The 15,353-nt window shown below is 45.6% G+C and overlaps 1 pseudogene; it reads left to right on the top strand.

Moving 5' to 3' along the window:
- The first annotated feature begins 14,817 nt into the window (after positions 1-14,817).
- LOC136659521 (5S ribosomal RNA) lies at positions 14,818-14,937 on the top strand (annotated as a pseudogene).
- Positions 14,938-15,353: the final 416 nt, after the last annotated feature.

Here is a 15,353-nt window from a genome sequence, read left to right as displayed (position 1 = left end):
TTCCTTACAGTACAATCGTATGCAGGCTTACTCAGAAGTAAGTTCCATTGAAATCAATGAGGCTTATTTTGGAGCAAATTTTAATAGGATGATGCTGTTAGTGAACCTATATAGACTGCAAGTTTCCTCTTTAACTGCAGACTGGGGAATGCCTCGATGAAGATGATGATAACAATGCTCTTCTTTCAGGGAATTCTTGGAGAGGAGGAAAAAGGCTACCACCAGCTGCCAAGAGAATACACCACAACTGCAGAACTGGTGTCAAAGTCCTCCCCCAAAGCCCTACCTTTTATCCTTCACACAACCAAGAATTTCTGACTCTGCCTCAATCTTAGAGAGGCATCCCTCTTTTTACAAGAAGAAATACCATTTCCTCCAAGATGAGATTTGCTGTGACACACACATGTACAAAATCTAAACACAAAAAATGCTTGCTTTTTTCTACCCAAGCAGCATTATTCATTTGCCAATTTTTGCAGATTAATGGATTAAAACTTGGGTGATAATTAACTAAGATTTATTTAATTAGGTGAGAGCCCTAATAATGGCAGAACAACAGGTGTCAAGACAGCTTTGGGCTCTTGTTGGGGAGGTGCAGGTTTGAATCTTTGGCTGCGAAGATTATGGGTTTGTCTCTGTTTGCCTTACTGCAACTGCACGGCTGTTGGAGGGATAAAAAAAGAGGCCAATGATGTCAACCTGATCTCTTTGGCAGAAGGCTGGGGTACAAATGCAATACAACAAAAACAAGCATATGTGTTTCAGTTCCCCAGACTAAAACATATTACTGTGTGATGACACACCACAAGAAAGCAACAGCTTTTCAGCATCATCCATCTCAAATATCCTGCTTTTTGGCCCCCAAGGAGAGCTCAAAACCACCTTAAAATGAGCAACTCAATTCATAAAAACAATATAAAAGGTACTATTAACATCAAAACCAGCAATAAGAATAAAACTACCAAGCTGTGAACAGACACTGAATAGTGGAAACGGAACAAATTCAGTAGGGGATAATCCAATTAACTGAAATGCCTGAAAAATGAATGTTTTAAACCAAGAGTCGAAGAGACAACGTGAAGGGGGCAGAAATAGGCCTCTAAGGGCAGGGAATTCCAAAATCTGTGGGTTGCAACTGAAAAAGCTTTGCAGCCCCCCAGCTAGACTCTGCACCCATTTTATTTACTGAAGTTGGGCCAACTAGAAGGGGAGATTCCCTTGCAAATGTCAACAAGGAAGGGGGACAGGAAGAATTTGACCCTAAGACAGCAGAACTAACTCGCCAGGAGCAAAACTGATGGTCTTCCTGGTCAGTTTCAGGTGATCCAGAACTGCATCCATTCTGCTGAAACTCCCCAACGCAGCTCCAATAAAGTGAGGCTGCTGAGCAGGTTCCACTGCTGATGCTCAGTAATATAAAAGACAGCCAAAATGCTACAGGGGAAGGGGATGCTGGGAGCGCAGAGCAATCCTGATCGTTCCAGCCACTGTGCGTCCTCCTATCTCACTGAGGAGGGCAAGATATGCCACAATAGCAGGCTGGACCATGCTAGAATCTCAGGAACAGTCAGAGGACTCAGAGTTATCACCACAACTCTCATTTAGAATCTGAGCTTCCTACAAAACACAGATCCAGCAGTTTCCTCTGATGGCAGATTAGAGGGAGTGGTGCCTGCCACCTTCCTCCATCACTCCTCCTCCAGGCTGGCCCACCCACAGTGAGAAAGTCAATTTGTGGGAGGCACCCACCTCCATCCACCACTTGCCTTCACTGTTTCTCCTTCTGCTCCCTGGACTGGAAAAGGGAGCGGGGGTCAGAAAGGAGGAGGAAGTGTGGAGAGTGGTAGACGGGAACAGGGACACAGATGGTCCCACAGTCAATCACTAGCATCTCCAGTAAAAAGGTAACAGAGCCGGGACACTCTCCAATCCCCCTAAAGCCTGGGAGATTCAGGATGCCAGCCAGCATAGGTCCTAGCCTGTTCTTGGACCTGCAAATTCAACCTGACTTTGTAGGAAATGGCCAGGTGAAGTGAACAACATTATTGCTAGCAGTTCAACACACAGCTACAGCAGCTGGTTGCCAACTTCTGAAGCTCACTGCCCAGATGACTGTGCTGCCAGCTAAGGATGTGTGCCTCCACCAACTCTGGAGAGAGACAGGAAGGGAGTGCCTGGGGGACAGACAGTCAGCACAGAAGGAGGCCCTGTCCAAGATGCAGAGAGGAGGAACCTAACCTACTTTTCAAGCAGTCTAGGCATTTCAATCAAACCCAGCTGCAAACAGCTGGAGGGGGCATTAATTCAAGGGAAGCCACTATTTAAAGACACAGCAGTAAAAAACAAAACACGCCCTGATCTTGAAATACTGCTGCACCCCTTCCATTGTGGATGGAAACAGAGGGCTGTTGCCTTTAAATAGCTTGCGAGAGCTTTTTCCATCCTGTGTCCCGAAGTTACCAGAAGCCAGCTGAAGCAGCCCAGGCCGTGAAAGGCTGTGACTGGTTACGGTTTTGTGTGTGCGTGGTGTTAACAATAGCTATTTCAACACAACCATGCCAACAGGCCTTACACAGCAGCAAGGCAGAACTGCCCTCTGATCCTAATCCTTACTGACAGTTGTCCAACCCATTTGCACAGAGAAACGCTTAAAACTGTGAGGTCATTTTATAGTCTGCAGGGGTTCCACAACATCCCCAGCTGGATCAGTGTCAGGGGTTGACCAGGAGAGGCACTGGCCAAGGTTTCACACCCAGAGGACCCACCCAAACAGGGCAACCACCTGACCCCTTCCCAGCACTGGTATACCTGGGGGCCAAATGCCATATGGTACCACCCAGTGAGGGGGCAACATGAAACCCTTCCCTTTACTGCCTGTTTCTTTTTCTTGACAGGCCCTTAGAAGGACATTTCCAGAGCCTTAAGGAGAACTTCTAATGGCTGGAAGGCTGTCCTCAGAAGGCCTAAAAACATCACTTCCTGTTTTCTCAGGACCAGTTTATCACCATAGAGTTGTCCCATTCACTGAAGGGAAGGTGGAAAGAGCCACTGCTGGTCATTACCCACTACCAATAAGCTTTGCGTTAGAGCCTCCAGCAAACACCCCTTTTATGCAGGAGATTCACCCATGGTTCATCAATGGACAATGCCATCCAACATTGGTTTGATTTTCTGAAACAGCCAGCAGCAAATCCCAGAGAGTGGTGGTGGTTTCGGGGGGGGGGGGGGGGTTTGTATTGAATACGATCATCTCAGGTTATCACATTTAAAAAAATTTATACAGTTCTTATAATCTACTTTTAGGAACACCATTCTCAAATCACAGCTAACACTAAAACTACAGGAGAGTTGAACAGACCAAACTGAACATTGAACTGGAAGTGGTCAATGGATGAAGTAAAGGAATATAAGTAAGTAGCGTGGAACATGCTATCAATGCTTTTTTATGGGGTGGATGGGTACAGAAGCTGATGAAACAGTGTCCCAGGACAGACAATGGTAAAGGAGGGGTGTGAACCTGGATCTAAGTTAATAATAATAGTTACATTTATATCCTGCCCATCTCATCAAAGGAGCACAAGGTGGCATATATGATTCTTCCTGACCTATCTCATTTTATCCTCACAACAACCCTGTGAGGTAGGTTACTCTGAAAGATGGTGACTGGTCCAAGGACATGAAGTGAGCTTCATGGCTCAATGGAGATTTGAAACCAGGTCTCCCCACTTCTAGACCAGAACATTAACCTGACCACACCATTCTGGCTCAAATTCAGCTTCTGTCACTAGCCCAAACTGCCTCCTTTGACTGAAATATACTCTGATATCAAGCATACTAGACTTGGAGAGGTTGTTAACTTTAAAATGGCAATGCTCCTAAGGTTCTTGGCAGACAAGAATGCAACAAACACAGTTTCTCCCAGCATGAAGATAGGGTGATGAGGAATGCTTTGTCTGTTGGATTTCTGCCTGGTAAAGCAAAACAAGAGCCCTGTTATTCCACCTCCCCCCAGAAAGATAGCAATCCAGGAATAATAATTGTACCTACTATCACAGATCAGGTGGGAAACTAAGGGCACAAATCTAACCAACTTTCCAGCACCAAGGTAAGGGCAATGCAGCTTCAAGGTAATGGAACAAACGTTTCCTTACCTTGAGGAGGCCTCTGTTATTGCCACCCAGCTGCAGGATGCAGCACATGCCCCACTGGCACAGCTATGTTAGTGCTAGAAAGTTGGTTAGGATTTGGGCCTAAATGTCCACTTCCAGCCTGACCTTTGATGTGCCATGAATAACTAAAACAGACAGGTGAGGACATGCAGCCTACTAAAAATGTGGTTGGCTACTAACATTTGTGCTCCCATTCTCAAGGCTGAACAATCAATTTAAAATATTTCTATCTTTCTGTTCAAAGAAATATTCAAGGTGGCATGTAAAAACAAACAGGTTAAAGACCAAACAAAGGCTTTCACCAATTTGACCAGCAGAAAGGAAACACATCAACATTTTATCCCAGTACAAACAGGCCAAAAGACTCCAGTCATGAAAGAATAAATCTCTTCTCACCTGACACCTTAACACTGATGCTAAGCAGATCTGCCTGGAGAGGACTTTTCACAGCTGGTGTGTCACAACCCTGTCCCTGAAACCAATGGGAGCTTCCCTCCTGGGGCACAATAGCAACTGTAGGGGCAGGAGACAGTCCGATCAGAACTGTGGTGGGGGCAAAGCATTGTTTAAACAAAAGAATAAACCTTCCCCATGCCACAGTCCCATACTGGATCAGGGCTTCTAAAGCTGCTACTCAGTTAACAAAACTTTAAACTTATCCGAGCCAATGGTGCACTTAACACTTGTCATCTAACCATTGCAGATGCAGGCAACTTACAAGGAGGGGCCAAAACTCTGTGGTTTTACATGCAGAAGGTCCCTGGAGGCATCTCCAGGTAGAGATGGGAAGGACTCCTGCCTGAAACCCTGGAAAGCTGGTGTAGATAAGACCAAAAGCAACTTGGTTTGTATGTAACTCTATGTCAAGTGTCCCTGTTTTCCTGTTCTCAAAAGCAGAGACCCCAGCTTAGTGCCCTGCTGGAATTCCATCAGTATAACAGAAGAAAATACTCCTGCTTGCTCTAGTATTTGGTCACCAGCTCCTTAAGCTGTTCAAATGGCTAATACACACATGCATGAATGCTAATCTCTTGATGACTTGCAAGCTGAGGGTGCAATCGCAACCCCTTACGTCAGTGCTTTCCAGCACTGACATAAGGGCAATGCAGCTCTGAGGTAAGGGAACAAACATTCCCTTACTTTGAGGAGGCCTCAGTGAGTGACACCCAACTGCAGGATGAGGCACATGCCCCATTGGTACTGCTATGCCATCGCCCTCCCCCACGCAGAAATGCCCCTCCCCCACCCCCACCTTTGCCACTTGCGTCGGTGCAAGCGCACTGACACAAGCGGTGGTGCGGAAGCCGCCGTGGAGGCTTCTGCCTGCCTCCGCGCGTTGGCGCATCTAAATGCGCCGACGCGGCTCCCACCCACAGAGGCGCAAACGTGCTTTATGGCACGTTTGTGACCCTCCTATGCTGGCCCAAGGTACTTGGGCACCTTTAGGATTGTGCCCTAAACGTGTTCATTGCACATCTAGTCACTTTTTTTTTTTAAAGCAAGGATTGTGGACTAGGTGATGGTGGAGGGAACAGAAGCTTTCCCCCAGCAGCAAGACTCCCTGGTAAGTGTGGAAGAGATATTGCACTATTGCTATGCAAAATAGACTTGGGAGTGATTCTGGTGACTGTGCAGAAAACTTCTCCAAACTTCTACCACTCAGTTCAGAAAGAACTTGCTCAGTGACTGGTCCAGAAAAGCCAAGTTCCACTGTATGTTCCACATATGCGAAGTTCCACATATGAAGTAGAACACATGAAGCTGCCTTTCACAGAATCTCTTAACCCATTACAATGCCCATGGGACAGCAATGGGTGGGGGAGATGGGGACAAGTGAGATGGGTGCTTCCCACTAAACTGCTGTCCTATATAACTACCTCTATTGGCCTAGTGGACAGGCCAGCTCTGCAGACAGGGGTTCTTTTGAAGCCCTGCAACCCAAGATTCTTTTAAGTGGAGGTGCTGGAGATTGAACCAGGGACCTCCTGCATGAAAAGCTACCACCAAGTTGAAAAAAAGTAAAATTGAAAGCTGCAGGGCTTCGTGCAAATCAAACCCATAAGCTCAATATATAGCACCACCACCTACATTTCATGCACTTTAAATAGAGTGAGAAGGTAGGAACCTACCCCAAGGGGCTTACAATCTAGAGCAGGGGTAGGCAACCTAAGGCCTGTGGGCCGGATGCAGCCCACTACCCAAAACTGTCTGGCCCATATATCCACCCAGCTTGCTTCTAAAAAAGAATTCAAGTTGGTAATTCTATCTCTGTAAGGCTCACGATGTAAGCAGACCAAGGGCAGGAGCTTACTCTGAGCTTCCTTCTCCGTCTGGCATGTTCTCTCTGTGCCACAGTCACCATTTTTTCCTTAGCTCAATGGCCTAATCTAGCGTTTCATGCATGTATATTGAATGTATATGCATTCCTACTATGAACTGATCTGATGTCTGGCCCCTTTGCAGAAGAAGGGGCCAGACTCCTGATCTAGCAATCAATCCTTGATCGGGGCCAACCCCTGATCTAGCAATACTGACACAAGAGAGACATCCAAGGAAGTGGGAAGATAATCCTGACTGAGAAGAGTCCTGTGCTTTCCCAACTTTGTTTATTTGGAGTCATGCTTAAAACGGCCTGTGTCCATTATTTTTCTCTTCTCACGTAGGATAATCTCTGCTTAACTTCACATTTCATTTCAATGGTACGTTGGACCCAGCTTCTACCGTCTCTGCCCACTGTCAAGAGTTGACACATGGGCAACTTAATGCTACAAAACCGAGGGGGCTGGGCCAGCCTCAAATAGGGCCATCTCCGGAATAAAGAAGAGTCACGCGCGCCTTTTAGATGGACATTTATATATAAACGTCCATATGTCCTTGGCTTTTTGGGATCATGCCACATAATCGGCACCTCTTGGCACCTCTCCATGTGGGGCGACAGATGTTTTGCTGAGCATGCTTTGACTGATGGCCAAAAGCTTCTCGAACAAAACTCTCTCACTTTGACTGGCCTCCCCCTCCCCACTCCCCCCTCCCTCCCCCCACCCTTGTACCTTCCCAGCCCTCTTTCAATGATCCACCTGAACAGATATTGAGAGCAAGCAGCTCAGAAATAGAGGAACACAAAAAACAAATGAATATTGAGGTTTTTCCTCCCCCCAACCGATGAGCACAGGGTATCCCCTAACATTCAACAGTTGTGGTGCGCAAATGAACCACACACACACAAAACTAAGATAGAAGCCACATTTCAGTCTTACACCTGCTAAACGTCTCCTTTCAAAATTTATTCATTGCTGTTAGCACCTGGAAGAGACTATAACAATAGTCCCACACACTCATCCTCCCCTAATCACAAAAGAGTTTTCTTCCAGAGTTCCCTGGAATACTTGTTCTAGAGTAAGTCCATTGGCAGATCGGAAAGTGAAGAGTCAACGTAACAGAGACCCAGAAAACTACCTCACTCTCTCTCCCCGCCCCCCCCATAGCTGCACGCAATAAGCCAGGGCCCATCCATGGAGAAGGAGGTTCGCAAGAGGAGCGCATTGGGTTCATGGTCTGGCAAATTAAATTTGTTTCCTTGTGGCATACGACCATGTTCTTGCACAGCTTGGGAGCCGCTGGATGAATGTATCCCAAGCAAGCAAGCAAGGGTAGGGGACCAACTCTTTTAATTTCAAAACACTGGCCTCCTGGATGGGTTAGATCAGGGGTGTCCAAAGTTTTTGGCAGGAGGGCCTCACCGTCTCTCTGACACTGTGTCGGGGGCCGGGAGAAAAAAAGAATAAATTTACATAAGTTTTCATAAATGAATATATTAAAGATGAACTTATATGAATGAACGAAGGTCTTGCAATAGCTCAAGGCCCATAAAAGGCCTTGCACAAAGCAAGGCCAGCCTTTCCTTTGCTGCCGCTGCTGCATCACAGACGTGAAACAACAAGCAGTAGAGGGAGCCCTCATCCCACAGCTCACGCGAGAGGTCAAACAGTTGCCCTCACGCTGACAGCAGCTGTGTTGGGCCAGCGCGGGCTCCAACAAATCTCCGGAGGGCCAGAGGCTCATTGGAGACTGGGGGCTCCCTGAGGGCCGCATTGAGAGGCCTTGAGGGCCGCAAGTGGCCCCAGGGCCGGGGTTTGGGCACCCCTGGGTTAGATAATGGAGGCAGAACATAACATCACCAGCCAGCAACAATCTAGGCTCCTTGCCCCTTTCAGTCATTTTATTCCAGTTTTTAAAAGCATATTTGCTTGTGTTATTTGATGACCCCAGGTACCAGTCCTTTTGTCCCCCAATTTTTTTTTAACTCAAAGCATGATCAAAAGTTGTCCAGACACAGTTTTGCTGCACTTCCCTAATTCTCCCCCCCCCCCCAATGAGTACAACTCTCCCCATAACAAGTTTTTCACCAGTGTTCAGTATACCATCATCATTGGCATCCTTCAGTCTCGGAAGACTATGGTATCGCGCTCTGAATGGTGGTTCTGGAACAGAATGTCCTCTCCAGAGCGTGAAGCCTGGGTAAAGTAGATATGGAGGATAGACTGTTTCCCATGCAGCAAATCCCCCCTCTCCACATTGCTGAAATGGTCCAATGGAAAGGCAAAAGCCAATACGGTTGGTTCCAGCGGCGTCGCAGGAGTTGCCAGAACGTGACTGTGTATGTATACCAGTATACCAAGGTATTGATAATCCATCAGAGTGACAAACGGGTTGCAGCTTCAGTACAGCAACGCTTAATGCACTTAACTCCTATTTAGTTCTCTCCAGGTGAGGATTAAAAGCAAGAAAGCAGCAGGCATATGGATTTGATGTTAAGCAGCTGGAGTACTCCAGAATAATTGTAAGCATTTATAGGCTACTTCTGAATATGCCAAGTGCAGCACATAGCTTGTCTTAATGGAATACCTGTTCTTATCTTACAATAAGTACTGTTTTCCTGATCTGCAATATGGGCACGACTCAGGTTGAAGTTTGCATGGCAGAGGTAGGGTTCAAACCAGGGAAATTCTGATTCACAGCATAGCTTTTTAGGTGCTACACTGTACCAGCTTATATGGATTATTTCCCTTCTTTTCCATATAGAAAAAAAATCTCCCATTAGAGAGCAGAGTAGACCAGGAGGGGAGCTGCCATTGACCTGCAGAAACATGTCAAGAACCCTTTGTTCATGTGAACATAGACCTGTTTCCAAGCCTGGGACTCAGTCCCCAAGGCATATAGTACAATTAACCAACCTAACCAACTTTACAGTGCACAAGAAGGCACAATGCAGCCCTGATGTAAAGGAACAAACATTTCCTTGCCTTGAGGAAGGATACAGTATGTGCTCCATTGGCACAGCTGCATTGAAAATTAGTTAGGACTGGGCTCTAAGTATTTTTGCCCTCTGATCAGAGTTCTGCTTCATTGAACTGGCTTTCAAGGTTTTCTTCTACAATCATGAGGTCTAGAACCTTTATTTCTTTAAATGGATGACATCCCTCATTCTAATCACTACATCGTACCAACTCTCTCACTACATACAAAATTGTTAAAATCCATACCTTTTACATTTTAGAGTCATTTAACCCCCCCCCCTTTTTAACATTTCCCCTCTATATTTGCCTCCCTCATACACCTCTGCCAAACTGAGCATACCACTTAGGCAGCAATCCCAGCCACACTTATCACACATTCAGCTCAGTGAGATGCACTTCTGAGGCAACATGCAGAGGTTTGTGCTGCTAAATCATGATCTGTTTTGTTTTCTGTTTGACCAGACATGCCATTTTACCTTTATTATATGCATACTGATAACACTTATGGCAGTGCAGAAATGGATTTTTATTCTGCAAACGCTTCTATGGCCTGCAATAGCATCTGCAAAGGTGCCACAAGAAACCACATTTGTGCATTTCATTTGACGTTGAGTGGGACTTACTTGAAAAGTAAAATATTATTATTTATTATTATTAGCAGTATTTATATACAACTTTTCAACTAAAAGTTCACAAAGCGGTTTACAGAAAAAAACCAAATAACTAAATGGCTCCCTGTCCCAAAAGGGCTCACAATCTAAAAAGATGCAAATGAATACCAGCAGACAGCCACTAGAACAGACAGTGCTGGGGTGAGGTGGGCCAGTTACTCTCCCCCTGCTAAAAAAAGGAGCACCCACTTGAAAAAGTGCCTCTTACCCAATTAGCAGGGGTGAATACACTGCGGACCATGCTGAAAGCATTCTGCACGAAACTGCAGCAGTATGTTTTATACTGGGCCAGGATAGATTGGCACCATGGGAGTGAGTTACATGCCTGGAGTTTTCCACCCACAGTCCTTAGCTTTTTAGGGCTAAAAATGGAAGTGGCTTAAGTTCCTCCCTCTATTTAAAAAAACAATTTAATATATCCAATGGATAGAGGTGTTCGTTTCTGGTAAGTAAGACAGAATTACAGCCTTACTGAACAGTAAAATAAACAACATAATTTTCAAACACCTCTACCAATGGATTACGAGGATAGGGGAATGATGACACAGCAGCTGCTGGCTTCATCCAGTTTAGCATGCAGTGGCCTCTGCAGGGTTTGGGGAAGTAGCAATTAAGAGCATTAACAAATCAGGGCAAAGCAAGGCACCCAAGCGAGACGTGCACCTGCTACCGCTTCATGGCATCCCCCGGCTGCTCACAGAGAAGTGCAGGAGTGATTATTATTCTGCCAAGAAGCCATCAGTGCACCCCCCCCCCAAGTCTAATTTTGTAATTACTGTACATTTATCACACTTTTGCGAAAATAAAAATAAACGTTTTGGGGGACCAAAGCTGTGCTGTACTTCGTAGGTCCCCCTGTCAAAATCAGGCTCCCTGTAATTGGCAAGACTGTCCTTGCAGAAGTGATGATTTCCTCTGAGCTGCTTTGCATTTCTTAGAATTCAACAGCTGCCTGTGGCCCAGCAGCAAAATTTCCTCCAAGGCACAATGTCGCTCAATGAGATAGAGGGTGTGTTACATGCAAAAAGTCCCAGGTTCAAATCCCTAGCAGCATTTCCAGTTAGAACTGGGAAGGGCCCTATCTGAGACCTTGGAAACTCACCGCTGGGTTGCACAGAAAACACTGAGCTAGAGAGCCTAATGGCAGGACTCAGTCCAAGGCTGAGTAGATTGAGATCGCCTGTGGGTTAAGAGGACTAGACACAGAGGCAATCCCCACCACATTAGCCAACTGCTGTCTTATGGGCTCTTTTGCATACAAACTGTTTGACCTTTCCTGCCAAGCCCTTTCCCCCTCTGGCAGGGAGAGTCCTCACACTGGTGGCTGCAGGAAGCAGAATGTATGGTGCTCTCACAAGGTATAAAAACATGAGGTGGTTAGTCCATCTGTTTCCATTCAAAGCAGTGATGTGATCCTGAAGAGCTATGAGCTCACCCTCCAAAGCAAGTTGTGCTGGAAACAAAGGTGCTAGAGTCACCGCCTGAAGAACCTGTTAGGACAAAGAGGTTTTTGATTGTGTTTTGATCGCTTTAAGTGGCAACCTGAGGGACTTTCTTCTCTGGGATACATCTGCCTGAACCCTGAGACTTTCAGCTGGGTCCCTGCGCCATGTACCATTTCCAGTGGTGGCATGCAGGCTTTAGAACACCCTCCCCATGAAGCCCACCAAGCCCCCTCATTGATTGCTTTTTGCATGCAGCAAACCCATTTTTTTCTTCAGGTCAGCATCTGCCTGCTGACCATTTTATTGTGTGTTTGGTTGCTCCTTTGGTATTTTATTTATTCTAAACTGCCTGCTTCTATTTCCTATTGTACATACTTTGAGCACCCTGGTGAAAAAGCCATTCAAACTTTCAGCCAGTTTCCCTTTTTTTCCCCAGATAGAAAGCTAGCTCAACAAGGACATACCTAAACTGGCTGGCTCTGAGCACGGGATCTCAGTTCCAGGCTCACAAAGGCCCTAGGAGAGGAGCATGAGAGAGAAGGACTTACATTCCACTTCCCTTCTCTTGTTGCCCATGTCCTCACACTTTCCAAAATGTGCACAGTCTCTCCTATCTCCATTTTGGTTTCTTAGCCCAGGACTTTGCCCTGGAGGGCATGAGTTAAAGCTCTCTTAGGAAAGGGAATGCTAATCCAGGGCCATTAACTGTAGCACTGTGGGGCATGTGTGTGACCTTTCCACTTGCAAATTTGGGCTCTCCATCCTGACACAATCTCACTTGGAAACACAGGACTTACTACATAATAAATTCCAACTGCCCAGTCACCAGGCCACCTGGACAATTTTTTCAGATCTTCCCCAGGAAGCCTCTCCCACCGCGCGCGCACGCATGCACAAACCTTGCTGCACCTTTTGTCTCTCCAGAGCCTCTCTAATAGGATGCAATCAAGCCTTTGTGCCCTCCTGGAAGGACTCAGAAAACATCTAGCTGCACACCCAAGAGGTCCCAGATAAAAATGGACCTGGGTGGACAATTGTGTTTTCTTTGTCTACACTCTTGTAACTATCTCTGCTCTAGAAGCAGAATGTTGACATTTTCTTTGAAGGTGCCTATGCTGTCTGTCTGGCGGTCTCTTTCCCCATAGGGGCCTTCCTCCATTCTGTGGGCATCTTTTCTGGCAAAGGTGTCCTTGCTGCCCATTTTTGTAATCTTCTTTTGAAAGCTTGGCCTTGTGGTTATGGATCAACTTGGAGGTTCTTGGAGGCTGTTTGCTGTGCTACCCAATCAACAGTCCCAAATCTGTGAGCACTACAGTTTTGACGTCTTGCTTCTTATTGCTAATTTCCCTAATTCTGTTTAATTCTGGGTGAGACAGATCCAGAACCCAAGCATGTAGGAATAGACTAGTGTGTGTGTGTGTGTGTGTGTGTGTGTGTGTGTGTGTGAATGAGAAGTGTTGGTAACACCTTGTGCCTTGCCAGCAGAAGTCAGTGCAGGAACAGAGATTAGGAAAGAAACAACTGGAAGGGCAGTAATGGAGGTGCCCACTGAGGGCTTTCAAAAACCTGGAGATTTGGTTTAAAACGGTCTCCTTACTGACATGCTAGTTTTCCACATGCAGAGAGTTTAGTTGGAATTTATTTATTTTAAGAATTTATGTTCTGTCTTTTCCATGTTGATGCAAATGCCCAAGTAATGCTCCCATATAGTAAACACAAACACACACCCCTCTTGTCTGCATTGGTTCAGTCCAGGAAAGAATGCACCCCATTTTATTTCTGAATGTTTTAGTTAGCTTTCCACTTCACCTTCCTTACCAACCATTTTAAAATTACATGCTCCAGCAACTGATCCAACATATATCAGGAACAAGGACCAAAAGCGAATGATCAGAAGAAAGTGAAATTAATTAAAGAGGTCAGGCTTTAATTGAAGGCCATTCTTTGAGGTAGACCACATACGGGCAATTACCAAGAGTGAGTTGTATGGAACCACAATGACACACAACCTGTTGCTTTGCAACAGATTATCAATTGATTACTTTGTCATTAACCTACTTTTTAAAAAGAAATTGGAGAATGCTCATTGCAAGTACTCCAATCAATATATATTGACCCCACTCTGCTAAATTATGTCACCTAAACTCAGATCTAAACTCAGGCCATAATTTTTTGTAAATTTCAAAATGCTGTTCAAAATATACAAAACTCACATTTAAAATGTAACAAAGATATTCCAGATGCAATCCAAAACAGTTATTTACCTACACATTCAAATCCAGGAAAATCCTTCCTGCCTTATGCTTTCCCTAGGCATAGTTCTATTACAATAGGACAAGAACAGTGAGTATACTTGGATGCACAGAATCTCACCCCCCCTAAGCCTCTTTCTATGCCATCAATTTACTCATAAGCAGAACTTGCCAGATTTTTCCTTTCCAACTATCGACGCTGGGCACTGGAGGCCATTTCCATTCTTAATAGCATTTTAGCTGCTCTTAAACTGGCAACCCATCCCCCACATCCTTTCCTCACTGATCAATCAATGTCACACACAGGGCCAGTCCATCCACTAGGTCAACTGAGGCAGTTTCCTCAGGCAGTAGATGGCAGGGGCAGCCACCTCTATCCACCCACTGCTCCTCCTTCCACTCCCTGGATTGAAAAAAAGAAGAGGGGGAACAGAATGAAGAAGGAAGCAAGGAGGAGAAGAGAATGGTGGGCTAGAGTGTCAAAGCTGCTCCCCTTCACCATACTTCCTTTGCTGCTCCATCCACCTCTTTCTTTTCTAATCCAGGGAGTGGAAGGAAGAAAAGCTGGCACATGACCAGGTAATAGGGGGTTAGCATTTGGCATGCTACTTCAGGCGCCAGAAGGTTTGGGGCCAGCCCATGTAACCTAAGAGAAAGACGTCTGGGTGGAATAAGAGCTCATGCCCAGTTATTTCCCTAATAGCTGCTGCAATATCCTTCCAAAATGCCTGTACAATTGGGCTATTCAGTTGCACTGGCCGTAAATTAGACAAGAGTTCGTTTTTAAGGCAGCCCTCAAGGTAAGGGATTAAACCACTTGCAGCTGCACAAGCAAGGTTTCACCTGACCTACAACTAGTGGGGTCTTCCAGTTTTCACCAAAGCTATTGAGGTTGTAATCCTAGACTCATTTCCTAGGGTAGGGAGCAAACACATGAACATAGGAAGTTGCCTTCTCCCGAGTCAGAGACTTGAACCATCTAGTTCTGTATCACATGTTACCCTGCATGTGCCTGATCTCGTCTGATCTCGGAAGCTAAGCAGGGTCAGGCCCGGTTAGTACTTGGATGGGAGACTGCTTGGGAATACCGGGTGCTGTAGGCTTATACCACAGTCTTTCGAGACTGAAGGTTGCCAACCATTTTTTTTTTCTGTATCACATGCTGACTGGTAGCAACTCTCTAGGCTTTCAGGCTAAGGGGTCTTTCCCAGGCCTGCCTGGAAGTGCTAGGGATCAAACCTTCTACATGGAATACAGTGGGACTTGCTTCAGGGTACATAGACACAAGGATTGCATTGCAAACAAATATTTGCCAGGTGATGCTCTGACTCTTTTACAGTAGTTTCACAGGCTGAACAAAGATTCTCAAGAACCACTCACTGGGTTACTGATGGTGACTAAAAAACAAAACTGGCATAAAAGCAAAGAGATGGGGAAACTTCACATAGGTGTGAACACATTCAGTTCCTTGGATGCCCCACATAAGAACAGGATACAAGTTTAATACTGTACATTATTT

The sequence above is a fragment of the Tiliqua scincoides genome, chromosome 8 (assembly GCF_035046505.1).
Source record: "Tiliqua scincoides isolate rTilSci1 chromosome 8, rTilSci1.hap2, whole genome shotgun sequence".
NCBI classification, from domain to species: Eukaryota; Metazoa; Chordata; class Lepidosauria; order Squamata; family Scincidae; genus Tiliqua; species Tiliqua scincoides.
This window is presented reverse-complemented; position numbering and strand designations above follow the sequence as displayed.